We start from the raw sequence: 27,862 nt of genomic DNA, 5'->3' as shown, positions 1-27,862 counted from the left end.
CACAAAAGTTAGGTATTTTACTCACGGCATAACGAAGCTTTTTCTGTTCTGGTGATGGTAGTGTGATTGACAGGAAGTGGGTGTTTCTGGGCGGAAACTGGCCGTTTTCTGGGAGCATGCGAAAAAAACGCTGGCGTTTCTGGGAAAAACGCGGGAGTGTCTGTAGAAACGGGGGAGTGTCCGGGCGAACGCTGGGTGTGTTTGTGACGTCAAACCAGGAACGAAACTGACTGAACTGATCGCAATGGCTGAGTAAGTCTGGAGCTACTCAGAAACTGCTAAGAAATTTCAATTCGCAATTCTGCTAATCTTTCGTTTGCAATTCTGCTAAGCTAAGATACACTCCCAGAGGGCGGCGGCTTAGCGTGTGCAATGCTGCTAAAAGCAGCTAGCGAGCGAACAACTCGGAAGGAGGGCCTTAATTCTGGACTTTTCGTTTACAACCTTTGAATATGAAAGTATGGCATTTCTTGAACAAATTAATCCAGTGCTTTGAAAGCTATTTGTAGAGGAAAAGAAATGAGGTAATGCAAATGTAACAATTATTATGTTACACAAATATGTTTTACTGTCTAAGGAATGTAGTTTGTATATAAGGCAATACAATATGTCAAACTACATTCCTTAAACGCTGAGAATGAAGTATGGCTGCCACCCAAACCTCAGACCTATGGGCCAATAGGACCTGATCATATGATGAAAGTAAGCTTTCATTGCTTTTTGTATCTGAGACACAGTTTCTGTGCCAAACCTTTTTATATGGTGTGAAGATGAATACAAACATTTATTGTTCAAGGCATGACAGCATAATCAGCTTTCCAGGAAAGCACTGTTAACGGCTAGACCCACCCATTAACCACTGGGTGTGAACAAAAATGATCAAAACAGACCAACTGGTCTGTATAACAATGACTCAATCCTCTAAATGGCCTAATTCAGGCCTGATCGTAGATGTGAAAAAAAAACCAACGCACATCTACGATCAAAACCATTGGCATGCGAGGGGACGCCCAGCACAAGGTCAGTCCGCCCGCATGCCGGGTCCTGCCCCCCGCAGACATGCGAAAGCAGGCGGCAGCTGGCTAGCTGCAAAGGCAGGCGGCTACCCGCCACAATTAAGGTCGCAGCAGCTTCGTGTGACGTCATGCAGATGCCACGGCCCGCCCGGTACCCCCCAAATGCCTCAGTAACACCGCCGACAAGCCCCGCTACCGCATCTGTCTGTCAATCAGGCCGAGGTGATCGCACAAGTGAGATGCCGTCGCATTTCACTGTGTGCTCACGCGCAGTGCGGCTGCTGCACGTGCGCAAACTTCACTGGGCTTCAGCATGCGTACGCTGTAGCGACCAGGTCTGAATTAGGACCCATATCCCACACTCAGTACGAAACACACTTCTGCCACCAGTGTTTCGCTGTCTTTTTATTTCTCTTTTCTTATCCTGCAGCCCCGGGGGCTGTGCCGGAATGGTATTTATAACATTTATACAGATGGCATTATGTCTCTTCTTACCTGCAGGATTGGATAAATGCAGGAGATAGGTGTTCTCTACCAGCTTTTAACCGTTCCTCTGCCGTCTCAGTCTTCTCCGCTCCCCGGCCAGTTTCCTGATCAGCTTTGCTCTTATGTCACCAACACATGCGCAGGGGACATTCAACTCCTATCCTACTCCATTACCCTCTTCCAACTCTGCACTTGACTTTGCCTCCCAATTCACATACAAGATTGAAACTATGATGAAGGAGATCTCCTCCAACATACTTTTACTCCCCCCCCCCTTCCCTTTTGTCAGCCTTTTCCCCACCACTGGGGACGAAGTCCATATCCCCCACTCATCATCTCTCCCCTCCGACTGTGGACACTTCTCTCTGCAGAAGAGAGCACAGTTTTAAATTGGCACATGGGGCCAAAGGATGTTGCAACCACCTGAAAAGTTTTCCTCAAACGCATACAGATAGGTTTTCAGTGGACACCTGCCCTAATGTGTGTCCTGAGCACTTATCCCCATGTGCTTCATGCCACCGTGTGGGAAAGGGGTTTATGGCCTCCGATATGTGTGTGGTAGAGGAGTTCAGACAAGTGCAACCCCCCTAAGTGCGCCACCGTAATATCTATAATATCTATGGAGACTCCGTCAAAATCACCATCTAGTGACAAGATACAGTAAAAGTGGAGAGTATAGTGGTTTTTTTCTACATCTGCAACAACTCAAGGTTGGTTTTATATTTTTGCTGACCTGCAAAAGTACATCCTTACAATGGCACAAATGATTTCATCTCCACTATGCAAAAAAAACCAATGCATGAACTTAGGACACAATTTAGAGTTAGGAGTTAATAACTCTAGTTAGGGATTCCAATGTCCAATCGGGGACAGGGGGCACTACTCATTTCCTTCATCAGCAGAAAATCTGTGATGATGCTGTTTTCAGTCACTGATGAGGGGAAGCGTGCTGCACAGTGACCTTATTACTGCATGGCGAGCTCAATCACAGGACTTCCCGTTGACCACTACTCTCTGTACCCTGTTATCCAGCCAGTTACTTATCCATGTGCAGACAGTTTTTCCAAAGGAGTTTGGCCTAGGAAAAACTGTCTGCACATGGATAACTGGCTGGATAACAGGGTACAGAGAGTAATGGTCAACGGGAAGTCCTCAAGCTGGACCCCAGTAGTCAGCGGAATACCACAAGGGTCCGTACTCAGATCACTACTGTTCAACATATTTATCAATGACCTACACGTAGAAATAGGCCTGGAAAGCACAGTATCAATCTTTGCAGATGATACTAAACTGTGTAGGGTAATTAATTCGGAAATAGATGTGGAGTCTCTGCAGAATGATATCTAAACTTGAAACCTGGGCGACTAAATGGAGAATGAGGTTCAATATAGAAAATGCAAGGTTATGCATTTCGGGACTAAAAACAAGCTTGCACCCTACATATTAAACAGGGAAAGTCTAGGGGTAACAGTACTGGAAAAAGATTTTGGGGGTACTCATTGATAATAGGCTTAATAACTATACACAATGTCAAACGCAGTAAAGAAGGCAAGTAAGGTGCTAGCGTGCATTAAACAGGGAATTGAGACAAGGGACGAGGATGTAATCCTGCCGCTGTCTAAATCATTGGTACGTCCGCACCTGGAATATTGGCCCTCATTCCGAGTTGTTCGATCGTTGCCGAGTTTCGCTATATTGCGATTAGTCACTTACTGCGCATGCGCAAGGTTCGCAGAGCGCATGCGCTTAGTTAGTTTACACAAAAGTTAGGTATTTTACTCACGGCATAACGAGGATTTTTCATCGTTCTGGTGATCGGAGTGTGATTGACAGGAAGTGGGTGTTTCTGGGCGGAAACTGACCGTTTTCTGGGCGTGTGCGAAAAAACGCTGGCGTTTCTGGGAAAAACGCGGGAGTGGCTGGAGAAACGGGGGAGTGTCTGGGCAAACGCTGGGTGTGTTTGTGACGTCAAACCAGGAACGAAACTGACTGAATTGATCGCAGTGGCAGAGTAAGTCTCGAGCTACTCAGAAACTGCAAAGAAATTTCTATTCGCAATTATGCGAATCTTTCGTTCGCAATTCTGCAAAGCTAAGATTCACTCCCAGTAGGCGGCGGCTTAGCATGTGCAATGCTGCTAAAAGCAGCTAGCGAGCGAACAACTCGGAATGAGGGCCATAGTGCTCAGTTTTGGGCACCACTGTATAAAAAAAGATATCGGTGAACTCGAAAGGGTTCAAAGACGAGCTACTAAATTGATTATAGGGCTATAGGGACTGGACTACGAGGAAAGGCTAACTAGGTTGAATATGTATACACTGGAAAAGAGGCGTCTAAGAGGAGACATTATTAATATCTTCAAATATGTAAAGGGAAAGTACAAAGAGTTATCAGAGAAATTATTTATTAAAAGAAAACTGTTTAGGACACGTGGGCACTCGCTGAGGCTGGAGGAGAGGTAATTCTGTACGCAACGGAGGAAAGGGTTCTTCACTGTTAGTGCAATAAGGATTTGGAATTCACTGCCAGGGAAGGTAGTAATGGCGGACTCTGTAAATTCATTTAAAAAAGGATTGGATACATTTCTGACTGAAAAGGATATCCAAGGTTATAACATTTAAAATACTGACATTGTTAATCTGGGTGTAACATGATTTATAGTTGTTAAATAGTCATAAAACATTACTTCAACAGGTACATTATAATCAGCACAATTTAATACAGGTTGGACACGATGGGCATTTTGCCTCTTTTCAACCTCAATTACTATGTTGCTATGTATGTTACTTTATCTGGGTCTGTAAGAACACCGAATAATGCAACCACTGACGAGAGAGGCCTACTGTCGGTGGAAGGTTAGAACATCACTGGTGGTGGTGGGGGGGGGGGGGGGGGGGGGTAGCTACATAGGGGGAGAAGCAGGCAGGACAAGATGGGTGTAGAGGGTACAGGAGGGGGATATAGATTTAAGGGAGTACAGGAAGGGGTGGATGGATAGCATAAAGATAACTGTGAGGGAAGGAGTTTGGAGATGGATAGCAGAAGGGACAGGAGTGGGGAGATGGATAGCAGAAGGGACAGGAGTGGGGAGATGGATAGCAGGAGGGACAGGAGTGGGGAGATGGATAGCAGGAAGGACAGGAGTGGGGAGATGGACAGCAGAAGGGGCAGGAGGGGTAGATGGATAGCAGGAGTGGGGAGATGGATAGCAGAAAGGACAAGAGTGGGGAGATGGATAGCAGAAGGGAAAGGAGTGGGGAGATTGATAGCAGAAGGGGCAGGAGTGGGGAGATGGATAGCAGGAAGGACAGGAGTGGGGAGATGGTTAGCAGAAGGGACAGGAGTGGGGAGATGGATAGCAGAAGGGACAGGAGTGGGGAGATGGATAGCAGGAAGGACAGGAGTGGTGAGATGGATAGCAGAAAGGACAGGAGTGGGGAGATGGATAACAGAAAGGACAGGAGTGGGGAGATGGATAGCAGAAAGGACAAGAGTGGGGAGATGGATAGCAGAAAGGACAAGAGTGGGGAGATGGATAGCAGAAGGGACAGGAGTGGGGAGATGGATAGCAGAAGGGGCAGGAGGGGGTGATTGATAGCAGGAGGGTCAGGAGTGGGGAGATGGATAGCAGAAAGTACAGGAGTGGGGAGATGGATAGCAGAAGGGACAGGAGTGGGGAGATGGATAGCAGGAAGGACAGGAGTGGGGAGATGGATAGCAGAAGGGACAGGAGTGGGGAGATGGATAGCAGGAAGGACAGGAGTGGGGAGATGGATAGCAGAAGGGACTGGAGTGGGGAGATGGATAGCAGGAAGGACAGGAGTGGGGAGATGGATAGCAGAAGGGGCTGGAGTGGGGAGATGGATAGCAGAAGGGGCAGAAGTGGGGAGATGGATAGCAGAAAGGACAGGAGTGGAGAGATGGATAGCAGAAGGGAAAGGAGTGGGGAGATGGATAGCAGAAGGGACAGGAGTGGGGAGATGGATAGCAGAAGGGGCAGGAGGGGGCGATGGATAGCAGAAGGGGCAGGAGGGGGCGATGGATAGCAGAAGGGACAGGAGTGGGGAGATGGATAGCAGGAAGGACAGGAGTAGGGAGATGGATAGCAGAAGGGACAGGAGTGGGGAGATGGATAGCAGAAAGGACAGGAGTGGTGAGAAGGATAGCAAAAGGGACAGGAGTGGGGAGATGGATAGCAGGAAGGACAGGAGTGGGGAGATGGATAGCAGAAGTGGCAGGAGTGGGGAGATGGATAGCAGAAGTGGCAGGAGTGGGGAGATGGATAGCAAAAGGGAAAGGAGTGGGGAGATTGATAGCAGAAGGGACAGGAGTGGGGAGATGGATAGCAGAAAGGACAGGAGTGGGGAGATGGATAGCAGTAGGGAAAGGAGTGGGGAGATGGATAGCAGAAGGGACAGGAGTGGGGAGATGGATAGCAGGAAGGACAGGAGTAGGGAGATGGATAGCAGGAAGGACAGGAGTAGGGAGATGGTTAGCAGAAGGGACAGGAGTGGGGAGATGGATAGCAGAAGGGACAGGAGTGGGGAGATGGATAGCAGAAGGGGCAGGAGCGGGCGATGGATAGCAAAAGGGACAGGAGTGGGGAGATGGATAGCAGGAAGGACAGGAGTCGAGAGATGGACAGCAGAAGGGAGAGGAGTAGGGAGATGGATAGCAGGAAGGACAGGAGTGCGGAGATGGATAGCAGGAAGGACAGGAGTGCGGAGATGGATACCAGAAGGGAAAGGAGTGGGGAGATGGATAGCAGGAGGGGCATGAGTGGAGAGATGGATAGCAGGAGGGGCATGAGTGGAGAGATGGATAGCAGAAGGGACAGGAGAGGGAGATGGACAGCAGAAGAGACAGGAGAGGGAGATGGATAGCAGAAGGGACAAGAGGGGGCGATGGATAGTAGAAGGGACATGAGTGGGGAGATGGATAGCAGGAAGGACAGGAGTGGGGAGATGGATAGCAGAAGGGACAGGAGTGGGGGGATGGATAGCAGAAAGGACAGGGGTGGTGAGATGGATAGCAGAAAGGACAGGAGTGGGGAGATGGATAGCAGAAAGGACAAGAGTGGGGAGATGGATAGCAGAAGGGGCAGGAGGAGGTGATTGATAGCAGGAGGGGCAGGAGTGGGGAGATGGATAGCAGAAAGTACAGGAGTGGGGAGATGGATAGCAGAAGGGACAGGAGTGGGGAGATGGATAGCAGGAAGGACAGAAGTGGGGAGATGGATTGCAGAAGGGACATGAGTGGGGAGATGGATAGCAGGAAGGACAGGAGTGGGGAGATGGATAGCAGAAGGGGCTGGAGTGGGGAGATGGATAGCAGAAGGGGCAGAAGTGGGGAGATGGATAGCAGAAGGGGCTGGAGTGGGGAGATGGATAGCAGAAGGGGCAGAAGTGGGGAGATGGATAGCAGAAAGGACAGGAGTGGGGAGATGGATAGCAGAAGGGAAAGGAGTGGGGAGATGGATAGCAGAAGGGAAAGGAGTGGGGAGATGGATAGCAGAAGGGACAGGAGTGGGGAGATGGATAGCAGAAGGGACAGGAGTGGGGAGATGGATAGCAGAAAGGACAGGAGTGGAGAGATGGATAGCAGAAAGGACAAGAGTGGGGAGATGGATAGCAGAAGGGACAGGAGTGGGGAGATGGATAGCAGAAGGGGCAGGAGGGGGTGATTGATAGCAGGAGGGGCAGGAGTGGGGAGATGGATAGCAGGAAGGACAGGAGTGGGGAGATGGATAGCAGAAGGGACAGGAGTGGGGAGATGGATAGCAGGAAGGACATGAGTGGGGAGATGGATAGCAGAAGGGGCTGGAGTGGGGAGATGGATAGCAGAAGGGGCAGAAGTGGGGAGATGGATAGCAGAAAGGACAGGAGTGGGGAGATGGATAGCAGAAGGGAAAAGAGTGGGGAGATGGATAGCAGAAGGGACAGGAGTGGGGAGATGGATAGCAGAAGGGACAGGAGTGGGGAGATGGATAGCAGAAGGGGCAGGAGGGGGCGATGGATAGCAGAAGGGGCAGGAGGGGGCGATGGATAGCAGAAGGGACATGAGTGGGGAGATGGATAGCAGGAAGGACAGGAGTGGGGAGATGGATAGCAGAAGGGACCGGAGTGGGGAGATGGATAGCAGAAAGGACAGGAGTGGTGAGATGGATAGCAGAAAGGACAGGAGTGGTGAGATGGATAGCAAAAGGGACAGGAGTGGGGAGATGGATAGCAGGAAGGACAGGAGTGGGGAGATGGATAACAGGAAGGACAGGAGTGGGGAGATGGATAGCAGAAGTGGCAGGAGTGGGGAGATGGATAGCAGAAGGGAAAGGAGTGGGGAGATGGATAGCAGAAGGGAAAGGAGTGGGAAGATTGATAGCAGAAGGGACAGGAGTGGGGAGATGGATAGCAGAAAGGACAGGAGTGGGGAGATGGATAGCAGTAGGGAAAGGAGTGGGGAGATGGATAGCAGAAGGGACAGGAGTGGGGAGATGGATAGCAGGAAGGACAGGAGTAGGGAGATGGTTAGCAGAAGGGACAGGAGTAGGGAGATGGATAGCAGAAGGGGCAGGAGCGGGCGATGGATAGCAAAAGGGACAGGAGTGGGGAGATGGATAGCAGGAAGGACAGGAGTGCGGAGATGGACAGCAGAAGAGAGAGGAGTGGGGAGATGGATAGCAGGAAGGACAGGAGTGGGGAGATGGATACTAGAAGTTTAAGGAGTGGGGAGATGGATAGCAGGAGGGGCATGAGTGGAGAGATGGATAGCAGGAGGGGCATGAGTGGAGAGATGGATAGCAGAAGGGACAGGAGAGGGAGACGGACAGCAGAAGAGACAGGAGAGGGAGATGGATAGCAGAAGGGACAAGAAGGGGCGATGGATAGCAGAAGGGACATGAGAGGGAGATGGACAGCAGAGGGGATTGAAGAGGGAGATGGACAGCAGAGGGGACAGGAGGGGGAGATGGATAGCAGAAGGGTCAGATGGATAGTAGTAAGCACAGGAGGGGGAGATGGATAGCAGAAAGGACAGGAGGGGGGGAGAGGGATAGCAGAAAGGACAGGAGGGGGGGGGGGAAATGGATAGCAGAAAGGACAGGAGGGGGGGGAGATGGATAGCAGAAATGACGGGAGAGAGGAGGAGATGTACAGCAGAGGATAGGGGGCAGAAGAATAGCAGGGAGGGTAGGAGTGGGAGGTGGATAGTAGGGCGAACAGGAGGAATGAGTTGCATACGTGCATGCAGGGGGGATTCCGAGTACCTGGACCCCCCCACCTCCACCCCACCCCGCACTCACTGATATATCAATGCAAATGACTAATATATGATTCTTTAATTTATTTTTATCTGATGGAGGAGCTCATGCCGGCTGTTTGCCTAAATGTAAGGGGAGCTGCTCAACTCAGACATGGTAAATGGAGAACTGGGGGGGAGGGGGGGAGCACAGTTGTGTGAGCACAGTTGACAGTTGTCTTCCACTCTGATGTCCATTCCGCCTCTCTCCCAGGCAAAGATTTCTTCTGATGTACTCTAAGTTTTCCTGGCAGACCACTGCGTCTACGGTCCTCAATGTTGCCCATTTCTTTGTGCTTCTTCAAAAGAGCTTTAACAGCACATATTGATACCCCAGTCTACTTTTACATTTTTGCCTGAGAGAGACCTTGCTACTGCAGTATAACTTCCTTGTGTCTTGTTGCTGTGCACAGTCTTGCCATGGTGTATGTGACATGAAACGGTCTTCATCAAAATCCCCTTTGTAGCAGAGCTTTGCTGTTCCTCACCCAGTTTTAAGCTGTTTCTGTTTCAGTTAATGACTGTGTTTCAACCTACATATGAAAATGATGATCATTATCACCTGTTTGGTATGATTGGTTAATCATACACATGACTAATCCTACAAAATCCCTGAAGTGTACCTAGAAGAACTGATGCTGTTTTGAAGGCAAAGGGTGGTCATTTTATTTAGATTTCTCCTCTGTTTATTCACTTAGCATTTTGTTAAATGATAAAAATAAACTATTAACACTTCTATTTTTAAAAGAGTTCCCACTTTGCAGTATTTTTTCCACACCCACTGTGCCTAAAGCCTTTGCATAGTACTGTATATATATATATATATATATATATATATATATAGGAGGACATGTAGTAGGTAGTAGGTTGCTCTGGGAAATCAGAGTAGGTACAACAAGGCTGCAACAACCAAAAAATGCTTTTTTACTTTGTTATGAAGAAAAAAAAATCCTCTCTCTCTTTAATCCCAATCCTGGGATTAATCCCGTAATACCATAAATCCCAAAATCCTAGTCCTGGTTCAGCTCTTAACTGGAATGTTAAAATAAAGATGCTTAGTACTTAATTGCTACATTTACAAAGCAGACAGTAATTTACCAGCATGAAAAACAAATTGCATTTGTATTACCTGTAAAGTGATATGTTTTGTCAGTGGTGCAGTGAAAGGTATGCAGTCAGTTTGTCACCATTCAGAATGTCAACACCGGAATGTTGACATGGACATAATGTTCACAGCCAGAATGTTGTCACATCACTTTAGGGTTAGGTTGTAATTAGGGAGATGGTTAGGCTGTTATTTGTGGCGTAACTAGAAATTTTGCTCCCCTGAGCCAAAAAAGTTTAGGTATTTTGGAGAAGTATGTCATTTGAATTTGTGTAGCTGTCCCGTGCATCACAGAGAATCGCCTTAATGCTCGTTGCCAGGGGTTTCATGCTCTGGGTGTCATGCTCGTTGCCAGGCGTGTACTGCTCGACCTAAAGGGGATGTAGCAGGGACAGGGGAGAAGTGAGTACCCAGTAGCAGGAGGGATGTTAGCAGGTGAGTACAGGGGAAGGTGGAGACAGGTGAGTACCCAGTAGCAGGAAGGGAGGTGAGCATCCAGTAGCTGACAGGGAGAGAGAAAGGGGGAGACAAGGGGAGAAAGTAGTAGTGGAGCATCTCAGAGGCAGTGGGGGAATCTGAGCACCCAGAGGCAGAAGGGGGTAGGGGAAGGTGAGTACAGGGGAAGGTGGGGGCATATGAGTACGCAGTGGCAGAGGGGGGTGGGGACAGGTGTATACCCAGTATCAGGAAGTGACTGTAGGGAAACTTCATACTGTATGCATACACATAAACACACTGCTCTATACAGAGAACTTGTACATAGACTATGCACAGCACAGAGAAGAGGATATATGTCCAGCAGTACAGATGGTATGCTCACTGCTGCGCCTGTCTCTTACTCACCTCACTGCTTGTGCTGACTACCCCGCTCCATGCTGCTGTGCTACACCTGCGACACTCCCGGGACTTATCCTCCTGGTGAGATGCTTCTGGCAGTGTTGATCTCCGGCCGCTGGTCTCCTCTCCCTGCAGTACAGAAGATGCGGGCGCGGGTTGCAGGTAGGGATGGCCATCGACCATCGATGATTTTAACTAATCGATGGTATATGACCGATGGTAACTACTTTTACCATCGATGGGGGAGAACCAGATGGTTTCCCACCATCGATGGTAAAGAGATATCAAATATTTTTTTCATTTTTCTCTAGGTTGTCAGGGACATTGAGCATAGCCCCACCCCCTGACACCCACAAAGCCACGCCCCCGGGCTCTGATTGGCCCATGTCTAGTTCAATACTAACTTAATGGTGACCACCGTGGGGGAAAAACTTTGATGGTTCCCATTCAGATGGTTTCCCACCATCAAAGTTATCCACCGATGGTACCATCGGTGGTAACCATCGATGGATAACCTACCGATGGCCATACCTAGTTGCAGGAGGATGAAGGTGGCGGTGTTAGAGCTGGGGTGGTACTTCCGGGTAAGGCTTCTTGCTCTGTAACCCACAACTCCGCGTGACCGCCCCGCCCCTTAGTGTCACTCATCCAGAGCCGGTACTGTGGGCATCTGCATCATCTGGTGGTGGGGGATTCTGGGAGAGTAACTGAACTTCTCAGGGCATGCGGTAGGGTAGGCAAGTATGATTTACACGCGGACAGCTAGTCCGCATTTAATCATTGCGCGCCCCCCAAGCCTGGCGGCTCCAAGCCTCCGCAGTGGCTGCGGGGGCTGTAGTTATGCCAGTGGCTGTGATTAGAGTTAGGGCTGCAGTAAAAGTTAAATCTCAATGCCGACATATCGACAGTTGTCATTCACAAAATCACCATTGTGAATGTCGTCAAAAAATGTTGCTAAAATATACGACATCCCAGTGAAACTGGATAGAAATTCTATTCTGTCTAAAGTACGGAAAATGGTTCAGCACATAAAGACCCATGCCCACTACATACAGTGCATACTGGTGAGCTTATTCTATCCTCCTGACCAGTGTACCAAGTAGAGTTCCATTCCAGTGACAAGAATACAAAAAGAGATCATTCTGTGGCATGCAGGGGCGTAACTCCCAGAGGCAATGGAGTCACCTGCCTCCGGGCTCCAAGCCCTGAAGGGGCACCTGCATGTACAGCAGAACCTGTGTGGTTCACAGCGGGACCCAGTGTGGCCGCGACTCCTCCAACAGAGTTCTGTGGCACAACCGCACGTTCTGCAGAGTAAATTGTCTGTCACCGGAGACCTGCTAACACCTCTAATAGGGGACAGGACAGCTCCTGCCTGGTACCGCTCAGCAACGGTGCACCCACCACTGCTTATGTAATGGGCCCCGCCGGAGAATACGGATTCTGCATGATGCAGACTGCTGAATCACAGCATAGCTGGAGCCCTGCCAATTCACTGCGGACTCCGGATCCTGTAGTCCAGCTGAGATCGCTATCTATATAATTCTGCAAGTCATGTGTGCATGTGTGTATATGTCGATATATAAATACCCGCACATAAACACCCCATATTTGTTTTCTCTTTTCTTCACTTATTTTTTTATCTTTTTGTTGAGGAGGGGAGGGGGGGAGAGGGGGGGATGTTTCAGGCACCAAACTCCAGCTTGCCTCTGGGCATCTGGGATGAACTTAAGGGGGATACTCACGGAGCAATCTGACTAGACTACTTAGATTTTAAGCAGTGATCTCTCCGTGTGTACCCCTCACAGCAATAGCGATGCGCAGCCCCGCACATCGCTATCGCTAGATGCAGGCCAATCTAGCGGGTCGCTCACTTCACCCACTGGGTGAAATGAGCACCCCCCCCCCCCGCACGCTCAGCACACATCGCGCTGTGCTGAGCGGAGGAAGAGATGTGTGTTGAGCGGTTCACTCAGCGCACATCTCTCCCCACATCTGCCAGTGAGTACTGGCCTTAACACTCCTGGCATCATGTGTATAAAGTAGATACCATATTGGTTACTAGTATACACGATTTAGAGTATAGTGACCAGAATACAAAGCATAAACACTGCTATAGATAACAAACCCGTTAGTGTTCACCAGAGCCCATTCTTGTAGTAAATGTACAATTCCGCCCAGATTTTGCAGAGCATTATATAATGCAGATTGCCAATACAGTGACCAGTATCCAAGACAGAGCACACTTCTGGTGTCAAGTGACTTGACACCAGAAGACAAGTGTACAAAGCACACCCAACTATCTTCCGGGAACCATGTTACAACACATTCTAGTGTCAAGCGTAAATAAAGTTCCCTTGTTACTCATACTTCCAGTTGCTGACATTTATCATGCCTGCTGGGTGTAGGCGTCATCACTGGAGCTTCAATAGCTGGTTTTGAAAGCCCAGGTTGCTTGAATTTCTGTACAAGATGACATTTCTTTGCCGCTACCTGTGCATAATCCACACTGTCTTTATAATAATAAAATAAGTACTTACAAGTATAATATGGCTAGCTGTAACATGCATGCGCATATGCCCTGACTAGTCCAGCGAGGCGGAGAATTAACCCTTATCACTATACAACAGTCATTTATTGATAGATTGTGATGATAGATGAGGCCATATAAAATCAGCCTTATTGCTAATAGAGGGACCAGAGTGCCCACACTTCTGCAATGCCTTACTGATGTACTGTACATAAGATACTGTGATTGAAATAGACAATGTAGCTGTCTTATGGTTGGTTACGGTAATACCAAGGTGACTCATTCTATACCAGATGTGTGTGTGTGTGTGTGTGTGTGTGTGTGTGTGTGTGTGTGTGTGTGTGTGTGTGTGTGTGTTTGTGTGTGTGTGTCCACATGTTCTGTTTCAGGATATTTAGCTTTACTTACAACAGGAAATTCTCCCAGCTGGTTTCTATAATACACAGCACAGCATAGAATTGTAGAAAGCTAAGAATACTCACTGTAACAGACAAATGCACTTGACAGCTTGTAAATCCGAGTCTCATCCATGCACATGTCACTGTGAAGTTTCTGAACTAGGTATTCGGGTTGGGGTTGTGTTAACGGCGGACGGGATCCCGGCGGTCAGCATCGCGATGCCAGGATCCTGGCTGCAGAATACCAGCGGGCGAGAGCGCAACAAAGCCCCTCGCAGGCTTACTGCGCTCGCCACAGGTTCTATTCCCATTCTATGGATGTTGTGGACACCCACGAGTGGGAATAGTCCCAGTTAGTTGGTATGACGACTGTAGGGATTTCGTGCGGGCGGGATGTAGGGGTCGGTATTGTGACCGGTGATCTCCTGACCCCCGGTCACATAACTACATCCCAGAGATTCAACTATAGACTTTAAGCTCAGCCATGGAGTCTATTGATTACCTTGTGGTTCTCTTTATCTTAATGTTTCTCAGAGACTGAGTGTCTGCTCACTCTAACCACAGTGCTCTCCTGATCAGTCATGGGTGTGACATTAGTCTATGGCTGTACAACAGGTGTGTTGTGCTTGCTCTGTTAGGATTTCCGGCCCTGTCCTCATGGACACTGATTTCTGTATGTAATGACATCAGTTCTCTGCTGCAAGCCCCTGCTTGTCCCAGTGTTCGTGCTTTCCTCTCGTCTTGGTACCACGATGGATCAATATCAGTAGAAACCTGGCAAGACTCCATTGTAGGCCGCAGTCTGTGGTCTTCTGTCAGCAGAGTTCAAAACTCCTTGCAGGGACTAGAGATGTGTGCAGAACCTCGTGTTCTGGTTTTGGTTCTAAATCATCATTGTGCTTTGGTTTTGTAAAATCACCCTTAATGTTTTGGTTTCAATGTTACATTTGGTTTTGGTTATTGATAAAAATTCCAGTAATTTCCAATCTATTTTGCCCACCCCACCATACCTTCTCCTGAGTGAAATGTCACCTGATATCACAAGGGAGGGACTTACATACAATCAAAAACGTATTTGTTTTTTAAATCCTAGTTCAAAAGTCGAGGGAAGACCCGACTTGGGACTAAGCTAGGACTTGGTTCTACTCGGATCTCCAAAGTATGGGTTTGTTTGGTTTTCATAAAAACCGAACTGGTCATCTCTAGCACCTTCAGCGAAAACTAGGAAGCCATAAGACTCTATAGTTATCGTCAGTGGTAGAACTTGTGAGTGGTGGGCCCAGGTGCAAAAATATAATTTGGGGCCCCTTTCTCCACCCCAACCCAAGTACAAAATATGCCACACGGCAGTGGGTGACAGGAAGAGGCAGAGGATGACAGCGTAAGTAAGAGGGTGACAACGGAAGGCAAGGAGAGGCAGAGGGTGACAGCGGAATGCAGGGGAAAGCGATGGTGACAGGTAGAGAAAATGGGTAATGGGTACAAGCACAATGTCCTGCACTCTGCAGAGAACGGGGGCATGTACCTTGGTGGGGTCAGGAACACAGCAGCCTCTGCTCTGCCTGAGACAGCCCCCCCCCCCACCACCACCACCTCTTGTGCTTTCCACAGGTTGGCACTCATGCAGAATTTTTACAGTGCCAGTTACACTGGTTGTAAGCTGTCTTTAATTCACAAATAGCAGTACACCTGAAAAAAATGTACAGCCGTGTGTTACTTACAGGCAGTAAGTGGATGTGATTATCAACGTTGATAGACAGCAGGACTTCTCTACCAATCTGGCACACACAATTTCAGCCCTGCCTACCTAAGGTAAGGTCCCTCTGCAGTGGGGCCCACCTGCTCTCTTTACTGGGCCAGTCATCCAACATTGCTGAAAATGGCCTGCGGGCCCAGGGGGTGACTCATTGCTGGTCTGGGCAACAGTGGGCCCCTTAGTCCTCACAGCCCTGATGCACTGCACCTGCTGTACTAATGGAAGTTCCGCCTCTGGTAACACAATGATATAAGATGTTTCATGACAAACTTTTTCCTGTTAAATGACCCACTAGCATTTTGTTGACCATTTAAAGTACTCATCTATATAACAATTTATATAGAGAATTCTCACGTGACATATCAGTATTTAATGCCTCATAGTAACCACAACTGTATGGTCAAGTGACATTTGCGATTCTTAGGTGCGATCTAACTTTTTAAAATTTTTAACATATTCAGTGCTGCAGCTATATACCTATAAGCATTGTTATATACCTTTCACACTGCCAATGCCGGATCCCACCCGGGAATTGGAAGCAGGTCCTTCCTTGGTGGGATCCGGCATTGGCAGCGGCTGCAGGCTTTCCCGACCCGGCAATAAGCCGGGCGGGTTGCCATAGCAGCAGGGAAGGGGGGCAGCGGCCGGGGCAGAGGTGGAGGCGGCGCTGGGAGATGAGCTTATCTCCGCGCCGCCTCTCCCTATCTAGTAAACGGGTCCCAGGTCGCATCGACCTGGGAGCCCGTTTATGCAGCCACTGACCCGGTATTCAACCCGGGTATAACGCTGCTTTATACCCGGGTTGAATTGCCGGGTCAGGTGACCTGCGATTTCGGCAAAGCCCCTTTCACACCGCACGCCGACCCGGCAATATGCCGGGTCGATACCGGATTATTTGTGCGGTGTGAAAGGGGTATTACTGTTCCCAGTTGATTTATTGAACTACAACTTGCACTCGCACATTACAGCCTATGCTCCCTCGGGAACCAGAGTCATTACCATCAAAGGTCCCTTTCTTCTAAGTGGTTACAAAACTGTCAATGTGAGTGCCTGCTCCGCCCAGCCTAATGTTTCTCTAACCTCTGGCAAACACCAAGACCAACACCTCACTCCTGAAGCAGCTGGACATGGCTTGAGATTCAATAACCCGGGTTGGAACCTGGTTATTAGTGTGAAAGGGGTATTAATGCAGGGCCGTAACTAGGTGTGTGCGGAGGGGGCACCGCACATAGCGCTGCAGGTTAGGGGGCGCAGTTGGTGGCACTTGTCAATTATATGTTTTAATTACTTTCACTTTGAACTTCCCCCCCTTTTTGAAGCCCAGCATCTCCTGACCACCACTGTCTCCTACCCTGACCCCTTCTGTCACTAATACCTATACGACATTCGTGAACTCATCTTGAGATTTCTTTGTTATTCAGTCACACTGTCCTTTATTACATTTGAAGATGCTGACATACCCGGGATTTGAGCCCATTGCCTGAGGCACTGCAGTCAGACACTCTATTCATTGCGCTATCTGCCCTTACATAGAAAGCTAGAGAATTCTATTTGAAGCTTACCTTTGATAAAGCTAAATATTTATCTTATATAAAACCCTGTATGAGGTCTAAGAACACTGTACGCTATTTACGTATGGAGTACCGTAAGGGTACGCTCGTTGCGTAACAATCGCTTAGCCGTGGTCGAGACGCTCAAGCGTCACGTTCGCTCACGGCCAAGAGATCACAGGCAGGCACGCTATTGGCTGCTGACTAACGTAATGGTTCACTATAGCGTAACGGACGCTGTATCGGGAGCGGGCTGCTCGAGCGATACAGACGCTCACGAGAATACGCTGTTGGTATCGGGCACACTTATAGGTGAGCGACTACCGTAATGCTACGCTATCAGCGTAGCGGACGCTCGAGACCACGAGGAGATCACGAGCGGCGCAGACGCTCACAATGTTAAACCTTTATATCTAAACCATAAACAATGTAATATGCTGTAAAACCTTTGTGTAGAGATAGGGTGTAGATGCAACACAGTCTAACCTTATTAACTTAAAAGCTGTTTGAGCGTCACCGACGCTCTGAGAATACTTAGCACTATAAGAAATACACAGATACCGTGCTTAGGGTCCAACGCCTAATATATATATATTATGAATGTTATACTTGCAAAAGAATTAACACAATACAAATCATACACTACAATATAACATAGACTACCTAACCAGATAACTACACATGAAATACAATACAATACTATTACGTTCAAAGGATTACGAGAGTAAAAGGAGAAGAGAGAGAGATATGGCCCATAACAACAAGGAAAGACAATATGATTGCGGAGAAAACTTACGCACAAAGGAAACGATCGCATGCGCCTCTGGACATCCAGCTCCCGATTTTCAGCAATGATAACCGTTGAAGAGTGAGAGCTGGATGTGGTCGGCTTGTCTATTTATGCCCCACACACAATACAATTCAATGGTCCCTACAATCTCATTGTTCATTGGACACAGGAATTCCCCCTCGCATTATAACAAAAGGTCATAGGTTGATTCATACAGGTGGGCTGTGACTATTTCCAACAGCTCAGGTGGGAGGGAAACTGGGTTTCCCGCCGCATGGATAATTAAGTGCAAATAATAGTAAATGGACATAAACTTCTTATGTCCATAATTATTCGCACGAGCGATTAATCCGCTTCAAACCAACACCGGAATATTGCTAATTAGATACTCTTCCGATGGATACTAAACACCACTGTATTACTCCTGTCTGACCCTTCGTATCAAACAAAGGGGGATTTCTCTGTTCATGAACATTCTACATTAACCAAACTTTCAGAATCTATCAAAGGGACCATGATCTACAAAATACATTATATAGTGAAAATGTGTAACGATTGAGTCGCACGCTACGAACACATGAACTCTACCGTAAATGCACATACCGCGCACCCGCGGGTGCCCGCAACAGCGAGTATGCGCACTCACGGGAGAGCGCACGCATGCGCAGCGCAGACCTGTGTGAGGTGCAAATATGGCAGTGTGCATAGAGATATTTTTCTGACTTTGACACCTTGTACTTTGTGAAAAAATGATCAGCATTGCAGCTGAGCAGACCTATTTATTGTGTGACTGCAAGAGATTGGATGTGTGGCTGCACACTACATGGGGGGTCATTCCTAGTTGATCGCTCGCTAGCTACTTTTAGCAGCCATGCAAACGCATTGTCGCTGCCCACCGGGGAGTGTATTTTCGCTTTGCAGAAGTGCAAACGCCTGTGCAGCAGAGCGCCTGCAAAATCATTTTGTGCAAAACAAGACCAGCCCTGTAGTTACTCTTCATGTTCGTTGATTCTAACGATGGAGGAACGGCTTTTGATGTCACACACCCGCCCAGAGTTCGCCCAGCCACGCCTGCGTTTTCCCCGACATGCCTGCGTTTTTCTAAGCACTCCCTGAAAACGGTCGGTTGACACCCAGAAACACCCACTTCATGTCAATCTTCCTGCGTTCGATCATACGACTGAAAGCTTCGCTAGAACCTGTGCAAAACCACAAAGGACTTTGTAACCGTACAACACACATGCGCATTGCGGCGCATACGCATGCACAGATTAGCCGTTTTTTCCACTGAGCGCTGCGAACAACAGCAGCTAGCGATCAACTGGGAATGACCCCCATAGATCTGCTCAATTGCAATACTGATTCTTTTTTTTACAAAGTACCAGTAGCTTCATATAGTGTTCATAGTATTTATGCAGGATCAAATAGCTCAATGAGTAGGGTGTTTGGTTACAGTTCAACAGGTTATAGGTCTGAATCCCGGGTATGGCAGTATATTGTAACTGAATATTAATGACAGGGCCGTAACTAGGTGTGTGCTCAAGGTGCATTGCCCACAGAGCACTTGCCCTGTGGGCACACCTTCTACATACACCCTGAGTGGCCGCATATCCCTCCTGCTGACGGCCGCCTTCCTGCTCCCGCTCCCCTGTGCCTGGCACCCGCAGCAGCCCCAAGCTCCGACCAGCTGGAGCCGCTGATTGCTGTGTAAAGTCAGCAGCAGCGATGGACAGGATATCCCCCCTGTGCTACTGCGCTCCCGCAGCCCGCCCCCTCTCTGCCTGTGAAGTGTACAGACTTTGCAGAGGAGTCAGTTCTGTATAAGAGCCGGCAGCAGCGCAGGAAGAACGTAAACATCACGTAAGTGCCTACACAGACACTGCAATATATTACACTACACTTCACTACAGTACAATACACTATACTACACTATACTACACTCTACTATACTCTAAGGGCAGGGGGGGGGATGTAAGGGGAATCTGCCGTAATGTGTCAAATGGGGACTCTGCCTGCTCTACTGCATAAAAGGGGGACTCTGCCTGCCATAATGTGTAAAAGGGGGACCTATCCTGCCGTCATGTGTAAAAGGGGTAATCTGCCTGCCGTAATGTGTAAAAGGGGGACTCTGCCGGCCACAATGTGTAAAAGGGGGACCTATTCTGCCGTAATGTTAAAAGGGGCACTTGGCCTGCCGTAATATGTGTTAGTGGCGCTACTGTGTGGTATATTATGAATTGGTATTATTTTGTGGCCACGCTTCTTCCCCATGAGGCCACACCCCTATACTTTTGGCACACGCCTACGGTGCGCACTGGCCCTATTTTAAATATGATGTGTGTGTGGGGGGGGGGGGGGGCGCCAATGCTTTATCTTGCACACAGCGCTAAAATGTCTAGTTACGTCACTGTATTAATGTATACTCCTGCAAGCCAGAGTTTGTGGTTCATGGTCACCAGCCCTAGCTAGCTTCCTCCTACGCACTGGTCAGCAGCAGCAGAGCAGTTGTGCCATGCTAGAAAAGAGGGTTAACGTGAGGTTTTTGAACGAATATGAGACATGCCCAGGAGCATAAGTAAAGACTGTACTAGCAAAGGACCAGAGCATGTCTGACATTTACCCAAAACTGAGCACCAGTGCATATTACATTTCCATAGGAGCGCCTCTTTATTCCAACCCTGGATACTTTCCCTCTGTATAAGATAAATACATAGAAATAATTTAGCCCAAATACAGCCCATGAATAAATGTTTATAATACATAATATCAATCTCTGCCGCACTCGGCTCAGGACTCATATGATAGTTCTACACATCCGGGCCAGGGGGCAATGCAGTAAGAGAGACAAAGTTCCTTTTACTGGGTATCCGGATAATAGGTCAACCACTATTGGTCGAGATACATTAGGTTGACACTGTCAAAAGGTCGACCCGCACAAGGTCGGCATTGGGAAAAGGTTTTTTACACTTTTTTTTTTCATTTTCACCTTTTTCATACTTTACCATCCACATGGACTACGATTAGAAACAGTAACCTGTGAAGAGCGCAGCACCTTGCCTGCATCTGCTTGCCATGCAAGGGGACACAGTGCACTAATTGGGGTTCCCGATCATTTTAAATAGAAAACAACACCAAAAATGTAAAAAAAAACACAAAACCCTCATGTCGCCCTTTTCCTTTGTCGACCTTTTTTTATCATGTCAACCCTTTTCCATTGACGACCTTGTGCATGTCGACCTAGACATTGATCCACAACCCTTTTACTGCAGACCTCTATAAATACAACAGGGGTTTTTGCATTTGGAGCAATGCTGCAACATATTGTACAGTCTAGGTGTTTGCATGGTGAGCTGGACTTGCATACAGATTACTGGAATGTATGAGCACTCTACTGTAATTCATTATGAAAGTCAACTGAGAACAAATGGACGATGCTGCTAAGATGAGACATTTATTATGACGGTGACATTTTAAAACTGTACATTTCCTTGAAGAATTCACTTATCTGTCTCGTCTGCTTTCAACAGGCGCTTTCGGCTATCTATTATCTGTGCAAAATGTGAAGGTGCTAAGGCTTGGGAAAACAGTTTCGGCGATGAAATAATACATTAGTCCTCCAGTGCGACCTCTCAGTGAAAGATTGGAACTTTGCTCACTGTGGGTTATACATGTTCTCACCATTATCTGGCATGAGAAATTATCTGGACATATTTGCTTGTGTGTTTTAGCACTCAGGGGAATTTAGAAATTGCCGGCTATTTCCTCCAGGATGACTAATGGCGCATTGATTAAATGCATATTTCATTGTAATGGAGAAATAATTTACTTGTGCCCATTTATTGCGCTTTGATTTTCACAAGACCTTTGAGATGGATTACGTCTTTCACAATTATACCTCCTGCTATAGTGTTATTTACTCTTGTAGAGACCTGCTGATAGATAAATCTGCTAATCTGCCGACGTGGACATATCAGATGTTAGACTTTACCGCTAATGTACAAATGAGATATTTAAAAAGCAATGCTGAGTAGCTCAGACAGAAGAAAGAAAAGGACATTGCAGCACAGGACAGCATTGTATAGCAACACATTTGTAGTTTAGCAGTTTTAAAGTGAAGAGCCTAAAGTACCTATACTGTATAATGGGTGGTCTTCAGTTTGCCGGCTGTCGGGATCCCGGCGCACAGTATACCAGCGCCGGAATCCCAACAGCCGGCATACCGACACTTTTTCTCCCTCTTGGGGGTCCACGACCCCCCTGGAGGGAGAATAAATAGCGCGCCACCGTGCCCGCAGCGTGGTGAGCACACCGAGCCCGCAAGGGGCTCATTTGCGCTCGCCACGCTGTCAGTATGCCGGCAGTCGGGATCTCGGCGCCGGTATGCTGGTCGCCGGGAGCCCGGCCGCCGGCATACCATACTACACCCTGTAAAATTACTTCACATCACAACTAACCAATATATTAAATTCTATATGAGACTCCTTCAGGTACCTGCAAATATCAGCACAAAGTAATGGTTTTGGGTTCTTTTTACATGCGCAGGGCTCATTCTGCACACGTGCGAATGGGTCTTGCAGCATAGGACGCAGCCCAGCATCAGACTGTCTTTGATCGACAGTCAGATAGTGTGTTGGGGGCAGAGAGGGACGGCAACAGCCTCCGTTTGTGAAGTGGGAAGAGGTCAGGAATCTCCGTGGTAGCACAGAGACTGCCTGACCTCTGCAACGTAAGCCTCCCGATGGTGTCTCAGTGATCCGATGCTGCGTTCTAGGATACAGGTTTAATCACTACTGCAGCAGGAGGCGTCTGCTTGTAATAGACACGTCCTGCTGTGTTACCATACAGCGCTATCACTGCTGCTTTCAAGGAAGTGATAGCTAATCCAACCGCACCTGAATGACCCCCTATATGAGGATAATAATACAAAATGTGAATATTCACTGGGTCCAAAACAAACTAACTTGCCACATGGAGCAATGAGTGGTTCGAAATCTGGATCCCCTTGGATCAGTAATCAGGTGCGAAGCCAGTTCTAGTGACCTCTGTACAATACAGTGATCTCAGTGAGTGATATGCAAGCCTATTGCTGTGACAAAAATACAGAGAGGTCCAACGTCCAACCAACATACAGAGATCATTTGAGTAACAGACAATTGGCCTAATTCATAGCTGATCGCAGCAGCAAATTTGTTAAAACTATGGGTAACTTTGGGTAAAACTATGTGCACTGCGGGGGGAGGGGGGGGCGCAGATATAACATGTGCAGAGAGAGTTAGATTTGGGTGGGGTGCGTTCAAACTGAAATCTAAATTGCAGTGTAAAAATAAAGCAGTCAGTATTTACCCCGCACAGAAACAAAATAACCCACCCAAATCTAACTCTCTCTGCACATGTTATATCTGCTCCTCCATGCAGTTCACATGGTTTTGCCCATTAGCTAACAAATGTGCTGCTGCGATCAACTCTGAATTAGGCCCAATGTGATAAAGAAATGATACATCCTAGTGACTGACATACAATAGACAGCATTGTAGGGACTACTAAACAAAACACAGTGTGACCTCTATTGTGAAATCCAAATCACAGCTGGCTTTATAATGTGGACCCACAAATCTTTGGTGGTGTGTTTGCAACACAGGCCATCAGGATCTCTGGTGTCTTTACAATGCATACTTCCCCAAATACCTTTCCCCTTTACAAGACCATCCCAAATCTCTGGTGGTGGCACAATGTAAACCTAAATTACTTGTCTCTTTTATAGTCCTGTACATGTAAGGAAGCTCAGCAGTGGTGGGAACCAATTACATGCAGTAGAGTGTTGCCAGTAATCCTATTGGTGGACAGTGCTGGTCCAATGACTAACTAGTAATTTGCCAGTGCTGGGACCATCTGCTAGATGTGACAGAGGCCGTTATACCTTGTGGTCCGCCCCAGTCCCCTGTCTAGTGGATAGAGATTGCCATTCTGCATGTTAAGACTTCCCGACACTATTGGTGACTACTAGCCTGCATCTCATATGAAGGTTCTCAGCCACCTGACATGAGAGAGTAACATGTCTTACTGCCATCATTAGCAGCCTGCCTCTGTTTCTAAAAGAGAGGATCAGTAAAGCACTACAAGGAATGGATTGTCAGTACTGGGTTATCACCTTCTGTAAGTGTAATGCAGCTTTGCAGGTTCTACAGGTTCATAAGTAATAGGAAATCAATACTCCCTATGCTATCCACCTCTCTGAACTGTATAACTATAGGCAGTTCCTGCAGAGTGAATATACAAAACACGTTCCCTCTTATGAGTGACAATGAATCAAATAATGAATATGTATAAAATAAAGGCCTCCTACCAAAAAACTGTGTCAACATTCTCAATTTAAATGAAAGACATACAGTGTACAAATGAGGTCTATCTGCAATATATAGAACAACTCACTTTACCCCAGCTAGCTGCATCTTTAGCTCTCAGAGTCTGTAATTTAATGTTAATGAGATGTCAAGTTGAATCTACAAAGTGCTGTGATTTAGTTACATAACCTTTGCAAACGCTATGGGAAGAAATAATTGCATAACTTGTTTTACCTTTCTAATGGTGTAAATGATGGAACTGTCTCGTCTCTTTCCTTTATAAATGGCTTACACCGCAATCTCTAATTGTCTTTTAATATTAAAAGAGCACCATTTGTTTTATTATGCTGACAGTATAATTACCAAACAGTCTAGGACAAAACTGGCTAATTTGTGTTGCACAATAACTATGCTACATGTCAGCAAGTGCAGACACAGATGTGCACATAGATCGGGGATCGTCATGTGGCCCATACAACAAAACTGTGTGTGTCAGTATATTCTCATAGTTTTAAATATCTTTAGTTTCCAAATATAGTCCCAGGGTTACAGATTTGTCCTTAAAAATGTCCATATTTTTGATAATTGACCAAGAACACTAATAAATCCCTATTTCTGTATGACAGATGCATTTAATATCATCCATTTTTATTCTATAGGCTTTAGAACTTTATTTTATTGAAGCGCTGCATTCAATATGCAAAAAGTATGAAATATCCAGATACAGTCAGTATGGCATGCTGGTAGTTGTATGCGCAAAATTCATAAAGATAGCATTGTATCTACGTCATTGTCTTGCCAGCAAAACCTCCTAGGAAACCATTATTAAATGTTTGCAACTATGAACTATGGGCCTGATTTATATTTGCAAGTAAAGCAAAAAAGCATGAAACTGGACAAAACCATGTTGCATTGCAGGTGGGACAAATGTAACATGTGTGGAGAGAATTAGATTACATGCTGCTCCCTACAATATCTCTGGAATACTGTGCCTCTCCCCCTCGGACTCTCCACCTCTCCTCAAAACTTTAAATGGGCTCTCAAGACACACTTATTCAGAAAACCCAGCCAAATCTCAGTCCTCTGTTCCACGTTCACTGTCTACCCCATCTGTGTCACCTGTCTCTATCTACCTCTCCCCTTTAGAATGTAAGGTCTCACGAGCAGGACCCTCTTCCCTCATATGCCTTTCCTTGTGCTACTTAAAACATCTTCTACTCCATACTCCCTTCGAGGCACTGTGGGGGCATGTGTATCAGCACTGGGGGCATATCTGGCACTGTGGGGGCATGTGTATCAGCACTGGGGGCATATCTGGCACTGTAGGAGGCATGTGTATCTGCACTGGGGCATATCTGGCACTGTGGGGGCATGTGTATCTGCACTGGGGGCATATCTGGCACTGTGGGAGGATGTGTCAGTCACCCCCCTCTCCCTGTCACCCCTGCCTCACCAGTAACCTATTATCTCCCTGTCATCCACTATCACCCTGTACCACGGGGAGTACAATTGTGTAGCCACACCCCTTTCTTGAAAGACCACCCCCTTTTATCCCATCAAGGGGCGCCAAAATAGATTTTTGCTTACTAAAAAAAATAAGCTTGGGCCGGCCTTGGTAACAGGTATGAGCATATTATACATAATATATGTATTTGCTATTTATTAACCTTTGTTATACTGTACTTACAATTGGGAACAAACAAATGGAGATACTAACAAGCTTACAATCTATAGGCAAGGGAGGGGGAAGAGGGGTGCGCCCCCCACAACTGAACACAGAGTCCTGCCCCCTGCTGCTTAATGCTGTGATTCATGGGACTAATTTTGACTCTGTCCCCTCCCATATACCCGCTAATACAAACTACAAACTCCGGAACTCGCTGGAAACCACAAGAAACTGTACCCGATGCCTTCCTCACCAATAGCCAAAGGCTATGTGTAATACATCCTCCAATGGCGGCACTCAGGAATAAATAAGGAGACTCAGACAGCAGCTTGTTAGGCAACGTTTCAGCGCTTTCTTGCGCTTTTATCAAGCCAATTAAATGCAATACAAAAATACACAGGTTTTATATACCCACAATCCCAATTAACCCCACAAGACACCCCCACACACCCATTTCCTGTGCAATTACAAAGCAGAACAGGAAGAAAAATCCCGTAACCATAGTTACAGAAAAAAACAATATAATACTAGCTAATGGATAAGTAATATTCATACACAGGTGTCATGATACCTGTGTATGAATATTACTTGTCCATTAGCTAGTATTAGTATTATATTGCCTTGCTTTTAATCTTTAATGTCTGTTTGTCATTACACTGTTTTTAAATTGTTTTTTTTTCTGTACCTATGGTTACGGAGAGGTCAGGCACTGATGTTGGACAAGTAGGCCTGGTTCGCAATCATCCCAATGGTGCTCGATGGGGTTGAGGTCAGGACTCTATGCAGACCAGTCAAGTTCTTCCACACCGAACTCATCACACCATGTCTTTATAATAGAAAAGGGCATTTCCCAAACCGTTGACACAAAGTTGGGAGTACAGAATTGTCTTGGTATGCTGAAGCATTAAGATTGCCCTTCACTGGGGTCGTGGCTTGGCAGCCATACAGGAGTCTCGGAATTCCTATGAGCTCCAGCCCTGGACACCCGATTCTGCCAATAAACGGGGCTATTACCCCTCATATTTGACCCCTGGACGCTGCACTGGAGTCCGCTCGTCTCCCCTTATTGAATTGTCAGGTTCGCGGAGCCGGAGGGGGTTTTACTCCCCTCTGCAGGTTGCGGCCTAACTTCCCCACTGGAGCCGGGGACTCAATTACCAGCCGAGCCCGGGAACGGAGGCTCCGGACACCGCTGACGCAGCCTAACGCACTAGCCGGGTGGGTTGGAGCACGTCACCCACTGCATACTTGGCCTCGGACACGCTGGAGCTGCCGCTCGTGGGAGCGCTCATCCGCCTGTGCCGCCCGCCAGACCTCCGGAGCGTCTGCGCCGTCTGCACGCTCCTTCCCCGCAGGCCCCCAGTCTAGGAGCAAGACAGCTGATGCGGTCCCTACTGTGAGCCTCTTGGCTGTGTCCGCTGGGCCCCATCTTGCCCCTCACGGCTACACAGGGAATCCCAACAACACCCCAGCTGCACTTGACCTTCCAGAGGATACTGCCGCTGGCCGCCATTTTGTCAACCTTTCACCCTGCTGCAACACTTTAGTGTGGCCATACAGAGGCTGCATTTGGACAAGGGACCTGACGACTTCTTGCTACACCCCTGCATCAACACCAGCAGCACCCTTGGCATAAGGTACTTTGGGAGCTCGGCAGGGGGGCCTGCTGGAGAGAGGGGGGGAAGCTGTGTCCCGCTGGAGATGAATGGGAGCAGATGAGAGGCAGTGGCAATGTCTCTGCACTAAAATTTCTAACAGAGTGAGACGTCGGCACCTTTCTTCACTGGGCATTCCCTACTTTACACCAACATCTCGGGTTGTGAGTTGTTATATGTATACAATACAGATCCCTCTGCTTCCTCAAAATATGTCCACAGGGCAGATGGAAGATTAAAATACACTAGCAATGGCTGTCTATCTCACCCGCCACTAATAGTGTCTCTAAATGGGTCTCCTGCTCTAATGAACTGTCTCTATGCCTCATAGCTTACTGCTCAGCTTATCTATGCAATAGCCATACCAATCTGACGAACATAACCGCTCAGCTCAATCTTTATATATAACTGTTCTTCTTGGAAACCTAGATCCATTAAT

The 27,862-nt window shown here is 47.5% G+C and overlaps 1 protein-coding gene and 1 long non-coding RNA gene across 3 annotated transcripts in view; one reads left to right on the top strand and one right to left on the bottom strand.

The window, feature by feature from the left end:
- SCFD2 (sec1 family domain containing 2) overlaps window positions 1-27,862 on the bottom strand; it is a 1,002,395-nt gene that overhangs the window by 391,457 nt on the left and 583,076 nt on the right. The gene's annotated exons all lie outside the window — the stretch shown is intronic.
- The window catches only part of LOC134925715 (uncharacterized), a 99,575-nt gene that overhangs the window by 2,796 nt on the left and 68,917 nt on the right, over window positions 1-27,862 (top strand). The window lies entirely within an intron of this gene.

The sequence above is a fragment of the Pseudophryne corroboree genome, chromosome 1 (genome assembly GCF_028390025.1).
Source record: "Pseudophryne corroboree isolate aPseCor3 chromosome 1, aPseCor3.hap2, whole genome shotgun sequence".
NCBI classification, from domain to species: Eukaryota; Metazoa; Chordata; class Amphibia; order Anura; family Myobatrachidae; genus Pseudophryne; species Pseudophryne corroboree.
This window is presented reverse-complemented; position numbering and strand designations above follow the sequence as displayed.